Below are 10,678 nucleotides of genomic sequence, written 5' to 3' on the forward strand. Positions count from 1 at the left end.
TATACCAATCAGACTCCCAAGAAACTATTTTAATGACCTAGAAAAAATAACAACAAAATTCATATGGAAGAATAAAAGGTCAAGAATTGCAAGGGAACTAATGAAAAAAAAGTCAGAGGAAGGTGGTCTAAGTGTACCTGATTTAAAGCTATATTATAAAGCAACAGTCACCAAAACCATTTGGTATTGGCTAAGAAATAGACTAGTTGATCAGTGGCATAGGTTAGGTTCACAGGACAAGATAGTGAATAAAAATAGCAATCTAATCTTTGACAAACCCAAAGATCCCAAATTTTGGGATAAGAATTCATTATTTAACAAAAACTGCTGGGAAAACTGGAAATTAGTATGGCAGAAACTAGGCATGGACCCACATTTAACACCACATACTAAGATTAGATCAAAATGGGTCCAAGATTTAGGCATAAAGAACGAAATCATAAATAAATTGGAGGAACATGGGATGGTTTACCTCTCAGACTTGTGGAGGAGGAAGGAGTTTGTGTCCAAGGGAGAACTAGAGACCATTATTGATCACAAAATAGAACATTTTGATTACACCAAATTAAAAAGTTTCTGCACAAACAAAACTAATGCAAACAAGATTAGAAGGGAAGTAACAAATTGGGAAAACATTTTTACAGTTAAAGGTTCTGATAAAGGCCTCATCTCCAAAATATACAGAGAATTGACTTTAATTTACAAGAAATCAAGCCATTCTCCAATTGATAAATGGTCAAAGGATATGAACAGACAATTTTCAGATGATGAAATTAAAACTATTTCCACTCATATGAAAGAGTGTTCCAAATCACTATTGATCAGAGAAATGCAAATTAAGACAACTCTGAGGTATCATTACACACCTGTCAGATTGTCTAAGATGACAGGAACAAATAACGATGAATGTTGGAGGGGCTGTGGGAAAACTGGGACACTGATGCATTGTTGGTGGAGTTGTGAAAGAATCCAACCATTCTGGAGAGCAATCTGGAATTATGCCCAAAAAGTTATCAAAATGTGCATACCCTTTGACCCAGCCATACTACTACTGGGCTTATACCCCAAGGAACTACTAGAGAAGGGAAAGGGTCCTGTATGTGCCAAAATGTTTGTGGCAGCCCTTTTCATAGTGGCTAGAAGCTGGAAGATGAATGGATGTCCATCAATTGGAGAATGGTTGGGTAAACTATGGTATATGAATGTTATGGAATATTACTGTTCTATAAGAAATGACCAACAGGAGAAATACAGAGAGGCTTGGAGAGACTTACATCAACTGATGCTGAGTGAAACGAGCAGAACCAGAAGATCATTATACACTTCAACAATGATACTGTACGAGGATGTATGCTGATGGAAGTGGATTTCTTCAACATAGAGAAGAGCTAATCCAATTCCAATTGATTAATGATGGACAGAACCAGCTACATCCAGAAAAGGACTGGGAAATGAATGTAAACTGTTATTTTTACCTTCTGAATCCAATTCTTCCTGTGCAACAAAAAATTCGGTTCTACACACATATATTGTATCTAAATTATACTGTAATATATTTAACATATATAAGACTGCTTGCCATCAGGGGGAGGGGGTTGGGGGAGGAAGGGAAAAAATCTGAATAGAAGTAAGTGCAAGGGATAATGTTGTAAAAAATTACCCATGCATATGTACTGTCAAAAATGTTATAATTATAAAATAAAATAAAAAATTAAAAAAAAAAAAAAAAAAAAGATGAGGAAACAGGGAGAGGTTCAATGTCTTGCTCATGGCACACCAGTAAGAATATAAGGCAGGATTTGAGTTCAGGCCTTGTCCATCCAGCTGCCTGCAGAGTCCTGTATCCTTTCCACTACAGGACACTTCTTTCAGATGCAGATCTCGTTGTGACTGCAATACCTGCAGCTGATCATGTGGAGAAGCAGCCCTATCTAGATCAATGGTTTTTAATTTCTTTTGTATTATGGATCCCTTTGGCAATCTGATAAAACCAGCGGTTCCCACTTATCAAAATATTTTTTAAATGCATAAGATAAAAAATAATATGATTGCAAAGGAAACTAATGACTAAAATCCAGTTATTAAGATAGGAAATTTTAAAGATTTTCATCATCTCCAGATTAATTACTCCTGTCTTACATCCTTTGGTCCAGCTTCCTCGTTCTATATATTCTTCTCCTCAGTAGTAATATACCAGCCCCAAATTAAATTTTTATATCTTAACAAGTGATACACTGGAAAAATACTGTACAACTAAACCTTTCCCTTTGCTGAGATCTGGGGTCCTGATGGAGAAGTGCTGCAAAAACAGTAGGAAAGCATGGACTGAGAAATTGATTATTGAGGATGTTGCTCAGCATCCCAGAACAATACAATGTTCTGCAAGCACTTTGCAAAGTGGTCGTTATGAACATTTCTCATCCCAGGCAACCAGCAAAGCCTTCCCGAGGACTGATCATTAGAGCTCTCCTCTCACTATGTACTTGGGCACCAGCCCAGAAGGCACCTCGTGAAGGGTCTCGTTCCCTGGACACGATATTGAGTCACCATGAAGAACAAGAACCCGTGTTTTTTAAAAGTGCTTTGAGATTTCTAAAAGTGCTTTTCTTTCTTTTATAAGAGAGATAAATAGCTTCAGGATCCTCATTACACAGATGAACAAACTGAGGCTCAGCAAGGTTGGGACTTGCCTAGAAAGTATCAGAGCAGGTATTCAAATCCAGATCCCCAATCACTTCGTATTTTGTACCAGAACTTAAATCTGTCCCTAAAAGTACATTTGACAGAAAATAATGAAGATATGTACTAATTATTTCTAAGACATCTCAGAGACTACAGTACAAATTAGCAGGACTTAACATTAGAATATGTCTGGGAAATATGTATGGGATTGCCTGTCATCTAGGGGAGGGAGTAGAAGGAGGGAGGGGAAAATTTGGAAAAGTGAATACAAGGGATAATGTTGTAAAAAAATTACCCATGAATATGTACTGTCAAAAATTATAATTATAAAATTAATTTTAAAAAAAGAATATGTCCGGGACAAAAAGTGTGTCAATTTTAGAGGAAATACTCATTTAAAATGTAAATGAGATATTTTAGTTCGTATATAGGCATTTGGAATGTGTGAGGATTATTAAAATTGCTCAGTGTGGAGCTCTCTATGTAAATATTTTTTAAAAGGGAGATTATAAGGGATGGTCAGAGACTTTAATCTGAAATTAAGAAATATTATGATACGGTCTATGTGTGTTTTCAAAAGAAAAGGCTGGGCCCCTAGAGATGTTCTGGGAAAACCTGACACAGGAAAAGGAGAATTCATCTAAAAATTCATGGAGTGTTCATCACAAAGAAAAAGGATCCTTTTTGTTTTCACGAGTCATACAATCACAAGGTTATTGTAATAGTTGAGATGATGAGGGCTTGACCTGGTGCAACACAAATGGGAGAAGAAAGGAAGGATTAGGGGTGAGAAATGTAGTAGGGCAGAATTTCAGAGAGGGAAGGGACCTCAGAAGACCCCTAAACAAATGAAATCCCCTCCCCAACATATCTCACGAAGGATCTGCCAGCATTTGGCTGGATTCTGAAGCATTATACATAATACACCTACCAAATAAACTCACGTGTATGTATGCTCATACACACACTTATAATATGTATTCCTTCCATATATGTGCACATATATACACATAATACATATTTCTACATACATATCTGTATAGAAATAGATCCAGCTAGCTATCTAGTGAGCTGCAAGCTACCGAAGGAGCTCGCTTCACTTCTTGCCGACTGGGGCCAATCAGAAGAAATTTAATCAATTTGCCATCGACAATCCTTCAAGTATGGAAAGACTGGTCCAATGAGCCGGGAGAATTTGAGGACTGGCAGGAGGGGGACTGGGACAGAGGAGAGAGGGAAGCAAAGAGGAGCTAGATCTGCAAAGATTTGAGCCCAAGCGATAGAGAATATGATACCAATCATGCAATGAGGGAAATTATTTGAGGGCAAGGATTGAGTGTTATTCATTTTTGTATCTCCCTTGGGAGAACTTTGTACAAAGAATACATTTAACAGATGCTTGCTGAATGAATATTGAATAAAGGTCAAAGAGAGGAAAAATGATGAGTTTTGCACAGGACTATAGAAAGCTGAATGGAAGAAATCTATGACTGGCCATAGTTTGAAAGCTAGAGTGGTTCGGGAGGAGTACCGCACTTACACTCAGCTGACTTGGTGCTATAGTCTCTACCTCTATCTGTATGACCTTTAGCAAGTCACTTAGTGTGCTTCAGATGCGAAATGGAGGAAGGGGGAAAGGGCTGGATTAGGGGACCTCTCGGCTCTAAGTCTATAAGCCTATGAACTCTGCTCTGGGCAGAGAAGTTGGATAAGTCTTTGGTGTGTTTCATGTCCATCTTTACACAATTGCCGTGAAGTACGGCACCTGCGTTGGCCTGTGGCTTTGATCCACTGTGTGAACCTTGATTTGCCTCAGTTTCCTGTTTATTCTACTGATGTACAATTTTGGGCCATGTTCTCTTTCACCAAAAGGGTTCCTGCTTTCCCATTAATCTGCTCCCCAGTATGGAAGGGGAGAGGGAGGGAGTTAAGGTGGTGGAGCAAGGAATTTGAAATTTTTGATTGAAACATGTTGATTTTGATCTAAGTGGGGCATCAAAGGGTAGAAGATTACTAGAGAGTTAGAACTAAAAACCAAACCAAAACACAACTTTTATATAGCTCTTACTAGGTAGCATGCATTGTGCTAAGTACTGAAGAGACAAAGAAAGGCAAAGAATAGTCCTGATCCTTGGGGAGCTCATAATCTACAAGCAAACTAATATGTACAAACAAATTACGACCAGGACAAATAGGAAATCAAACTGGTTCTTCTTGAGAATGAATGATATCACTGAAAGAGGCGGGAAAGAAAAAGGGGACTAGAGGACTGAATCTCAGGGTAAGCTCATATTTACAGAGTTCAAAGAGGAAATGGGGATGTATTTGGTTAGGAAATTGAGGAGGGGTGGCCAGGGCAGTGATGGGGCAGGTAAAATGAAATTGTGACCTATGAGCCACAGGAGATGAGATTCAAGAATAAGGAGGTGGGGCAGTATGAGATGCTGCAGAAATCTCAGAAAGGGACCTTGAGAAGAAAAAATGGTTAATTTGTTCATCAGAAGAATATAATGTTAGAGAATATGCCACTTTACACCTCATCTAGTCTTCCTCCTTTTTACCAGAAGAAATGAAGGTTTGATATCACCCAGAGTCAATAGATGAATGAGTTGAGACTAGAATTCTTATCTCCCGTGATCTTAGTCCTGAGCTCGTTCTCCCCAATGTTATATATACAAGGATGTTATTTGTGACCTTGGGCAGGATGCTTTCAATAGAGCAGTAAGGGTAGAAGCCAGATTGCAGGTTCATTAAGATTAACTGATAATAAATTGAAAAAATGAGTAGGAGAGGAAATCACTTTGAGATGGGCAATTTATTAAAAATTAAGATCCTTGCATTAGCAAGAGTAATATTTTTTCAAAACATGTTCACAATCATTGCTTCTCTCCACAACAGTTGAGGGTGCAGCAGATGATGGTATCACTATATTTAATAAGGAAGGAAGGAAGGAAGGAAGGAAGGAAGGAAGGAAGGAAGGAAGGAAGGAAGGAAGGAAGGAGGAAGGAAGGAAGAAAGGAAGGAAGGAAGAAAGGAAGAAAGGAAGAAAGGAAGAAAGGAAGAAAGGAAGAAAGGAAGAAAGGAAGAAAGGAAGAAAGGAAGAAAGGAAGAAAGGAAGAAAGAAGAAAGAAGAAAGAAGAAAGAAGAAAGAAGAAAGAAAGAAAGAGAAAGAAAGAAAGAAAGAAAGAAAGAAAGAAAGAAAGAAAGAAAGAAAGAAAAGAAAGAAAGAAAAAGAAAGAAAGAAAAAGAAAGAAAGAAAGAAAAAGAAAGAAAGAAAAAAGAAAGAAAGAAAAAGAAAGAAAGAAAAGAAAGAAAGAAAGAAAGAAAGAAAGAAAGAAAGAAAGAAAGAAAGAAAGAAAGAAAGAAAGAAAGAAAGAAAGAAAGAAAGAAAGAAAGAAAGAAAGAAAGAAGAAAGAAAGAAAGAAAGAAAGAAAGAAAGAAAGAAGAAGAAAGAAAGAAAGAAAGAAAGAAAGAAAGAAAGGAAGGAAGGAAGGAAGGAAGGAAGGAAGGAAGGGAAGGAGGAAGGAAGGAAGGAAGGGAAGGGAGGGAGAGAGAGAGGGGAGAGAGATTGAGAGAGAGAGAGAGGGAGAGAGAGGAAGGGAGGGAGAGAGGGAAGGAAGAAGGAAAGAAGGGGAAGGAGGGAGAGTGGGAGTGGCGGGAGGGAGGGGAGGAGGAAGTAATTGACAAAACTGAGATAGGAAGTAGCTGATTAATAATAATAATAATTTATACAATGCTCACTATATACCATACCATATACTAAATTATTATTTCATTTGGTCGTCCCAACAACACTGGAAGGGAGGTGTTGTCATTTCCCCCATTTTATTGATAAGGACACTTAACACTGGAAGTTTTCTCTGGCTTTCCTTAATGCCTGAAATGTTCTCCCTCCTGCACTCTAACTATTGACCTCCCTGACTTCCTTTAAGTCCTAATTAAAATTCCACCTTGCACAAGAAGTGGAATTGGAGCGTAACAGCATCCTTCAGCCTCTATTAATTTCACTTATTTCTCTTTTAAAATTATTTCCTATGTATCCTGTGTAAATCACTTGGTATACATTTGTTTGCATATTGTCTTCACTATTAAATTGTAAAATCCTTGAAAGTAAGAACTGTCTTTTGCCTCTTTTTGTGTTCCCAGTGCTGGGCACAGTGCCTGGCACACAGTAGGCACTTTTTGAATATTTACTGAATTGAAAACAGAGGTTAAATGATTTGCCCAAGATCATACGATTGGGTCAGTATCTGAGGTCACATTTGAACTTAGCGCTTCATGACTGTAGACTGACTCTGCTGAGTTACCCTGCTGAAGCTAGAACTCTGCTCTGCAGACTTCTGAGTCGGTGCCTTTTCCTCCTCCTCATCTATAAAGAGAGCCATGATGAGCAAGCAGGCGGATAGTAGGAAAAGTTAAGGCTAGTTACTGGGGTCCGAAGTCTGTTGAGTTCAGTTAAGTCATGGCTCAAATATTTGGAGATCTCCTATTTATTTTTAAATGCACCAAGCTTGCAAGAAGCATTCTGGAGAGGATTGCAAAGGCAGCTGTTGTCAATGTGATGAAATGAACAGGGATCTCTGTATACTTTTAAAACTTTCCAAAAATACACTCGCTGACTCAGGAAGCCCAGCTCTAGTTCCTAGGAGACAGGTCAGTGCTAGGGGGTACTTCTCATGTATTCGACAACAAAAGCTTCAGCTCCCATCAGTCCCGCAGCAGCCTGGCCATCTTTTCAGAGCTGGGAGACCAGAGCGACTTGTAATACCCAGCCCTCTCCCCACCCTGGAGACCCCTGGAATCCTAGTTGAGGGACTGTTAGCCCCAAGTGATCCTAGCTGTCTGTCACCGGGGAGCCCGAGGGGAGAGCGGATCTCTAAGGTAACCAGGCCACAAACCACAGAGGGATGGGCACATTAATATCAACACCTCAAGTTAGCAACTGGAGAAAAAAATAGAAGCTGAGGACTACAGAGCACAGAAAACGCTCTGCCTTCAGATGGAGGCCCATCCGAGACCTCTAAAGGAGAGTCCTCCCAAGCAGATCTGCTGGGTAGAACTTGAGGCAAGCGTGGAGCAATTCATTCAGTGGATCATTCACACAGAGGCAGTTTTAAAGCACTTGCTGTGCAAGAGGCACTGTGCTAAGCAGAGAGAATGCAAACATGCAGAAGCAAGACAGTCCTTGCTCTCATGCAGTTTACATCCTGTGTAAAAAGAAGTAGAAATGGAGGTGGGGAAGGTTGTCTATGAGGCAGCCAGTGTGGAAGTGAGGGCTGCCCAGTCCCTCAGAAGCCTTGTTTCTGCCTCTCTGAGTCTTGTCCAAGGTCCTGAGTTGAGTCGGGAGCAGAGGAGGATGAGCTGCTGCGGGACAGCCTCCTACATAAGCCAAATCTCTTTAAAATACACAAGTAGTTAAACTCTATTTTATCTCTTTCATAGAGAAGACTAAGAGAGCCTTAAAATCATGTTAAGGAAGAAGAAAGGAAGAAAGGAAAGAAAGGAAAGAAAGGAAAGAAAGGAAAGAAAGGAAAGAAAGGAAAGAAAGGAAAGAAAGGAAAGAAAGGAAAGAAAGGAAAGAAAGGAAAGAAAGGAAAGAAAGGAAAGAAAGGAAAGAAAGGAAAGAAAGGAAAGAAAGGAAAGAAAGGAAAGAAAGAAGAAAGAAAGAAAGAAAGAAAGAAAGAAAGAAAGAAAGAAAGAAAGAAAGAAAGAAAGAAAGAAAGAAAGAAAGAAAGAAAGAAAGAAAGAAAGAAAGAAAGAAAGAAAGAAAAAGAGGGAAGGTGGGAGGGAAGGAGGGAAAGAAAGAGGGAAGGATAAAAGGAAGGAAGGGAGGGAGGGAAGGAGGGAAAGAAAGAAGGAAGGAAAAAAGAAAGAAGGAAGAAAGGAGGGAAGGAAGGAGGGAAGAAAGGAATGGAGAAAGGGAGAAAGAGAGATAGAGAGGGAGGGAAGGAGGAAAGGAGGGAGGGAGGGAAGAAGAAAGGAAAGGAAGGAAAGAGGGAGGGAAGGAAGGAAGGAAGGAGGAAAGAAAGGAGGGAGGGAAAGAAAGAGAGATAGAAAGAGGAGGGAGGGAAGGAGAGAGAGAGAGAGAGAGAGAGAGAGAGAGAGAGAGAGAGAGAGAGAGAGAGAGAGAGAGAGAGTGAGAGAGAGAGAGAGAGAGAGTGAATGAGAGTGTGTGAAGGGTTAGTTAGCACCCTGGATACTTTAGAATCAGCCAGAGTCAGGATAAACAAAAGTCCTTGGTCTTTATTCTTGGTTGAAATGAGAGGAATGGATATAGGAATCTCCACACCTCCTTTCTCCTCTTCTCCCTTCAAAAAGTGACAAAAAGAGGGAAAGAGAGAGGGAAGAAGGAAGGAAGGGAGGGAATGAGGAAGGAAAGGAGGGAGGAAGTGAGGGAGGGAGAAAAGGAGGGAGGGAAGGAGGAAGAAAAAAGAATATATATTTGTTTTTAAGTTTTATGGGAAAATATAGATTTTTAATCACATCACAACATTAGGGATGGTGTGGAATAGTGAATAGAGCTGATCTTGAATTCAAGATTTGCGTTCAAGGCTTGCCTTTGACAGACTGGCTGGGTGATTCTGAGCTAATCATTTAGCATCTCCGTCCTCCAGGCAACTCTCTAAGAGGATACATTTTGGAAAAGAAGCTGATCTAAATAGGTAGAGGGGGTTTCCTCACCTAGAAAATCATAAATCTAGGCTCTCTTCCTATTTCTATCACCACATAGAACTGAGAAAACACCATTTTAAAGAAAGACTAGCAGGGACCGGCTAAGCAAAGACATTTCAAGTATATTTAAGGATTAAAAAAGGCAGAAGAAAAATAAGCAGAAAAAAACTGGGAAAGACGTGCAAAAGTGCACAATTTTCTCGTCCTGAAGGACAGAGGAGCCACCATGTTTGTGCTGGGAAATCACAGTTCCAAATGTGCTTATAAGTAGAAATGTCACTAAAGAGAACAAATACAGGAAAAGCGACCGGATTAGACGATGAGTACACAGAGGAGATTTGTACCAGATCTCTGGACCAGAGGCGAGAGCGTTGAAGGTACTGATTGCCGAGCTAGCGGAAGGACAGGAAGATACCTAGGGCATCGAAAACAATCTCGGACACTATTTGTACTGAAAAAAAAAAAAAAAAAAAAAAAAAGACAAGTGAGAAAATATCAGTAACTACCAACCAATGTGCCTACTTTCTTATCTATACAAGATTTGAATAGGGTGATCTCCATACACATTAAAGGGATCTCCCTTCTTTCCTAAAGATATCTGTAGGTCACCATTCAGGCACTAGCCTAGCTCTTCACTACTACAAATGAAAGACTTAGGGAATGTAAGATCCCAGCGTCCTGATTGTTTCCCAATTATAAATAAAGCAATGGCTTAAGAGTAGATACATTTTAAAAGTTCTATTCTAATAAACCATCTCTAAGGGAAAAAAAAGATTTGAGTTGTTTGAAAGTTAGAGCCATAGACAACTTCATGATCACAAACATCAGGGGAGGAATCAAACAGGGAGATAAAAGTTTGTCACAGTTAAATCCTTTAAATGTTCCTATCGGTACTATTTTCACCAAGCTCTAAAATGCTGCAGGGCTTCCTGAAAAAGATCTATCATCACTCCCAAGGATCTGACCTGATCATCAATACAGAAAAAAACTTGATGAATAAAGAGTGTCCATTGCCTAGATTATGATAAGCAGTTAGGTGGACTATATGTATACACACACACATACACTATACACACATGTACATATCTACAATACACAAATCAATATAAAGTATACGTTTTTATTTTATTTATACTCATACACACACACATATATATATACATGTACACACATGCATGTGAGTGTATATAGACAGGTATCATACATGTTCACACATGCAAAGAAGCTTTTCACATACACACTCATACATTATACATGTACATACACACACTAACACATTATACATGTGCACACATACACACTCATACATTATATATGTGCACAC

General features: G+C 39.2%; 1 protein-coding gene across 1 annotated transcript in view; it reads right to left on the reverse strand.

The window, feature by feature from the left end:
* The window catches only part of PROM1 (prominin 1), a 233,347-nt gene that overhangs the window by 210,597 nt on the left and 12,072 nt on the right, over positions 1–10,678 (reverse strand). The window lies entirely within an intron of this gene.

The sequence above is a fragment of the Sminthopsis crassicaudata genome, chromosome 6, assembly GCF_048593235.1.
Source record: "Sminthopsis crassicaudata isolate SCR6 chromosome 6, ASM4859323v1, whole genome shotgun sequence".
Taxonomy (NCBI): Eukaryota; Metazoa; Chordata; class Mammalia; order Dasyuromorphia; family Dasyuridae; genus Sminthopsis; species Sminthopsis crassicaudata.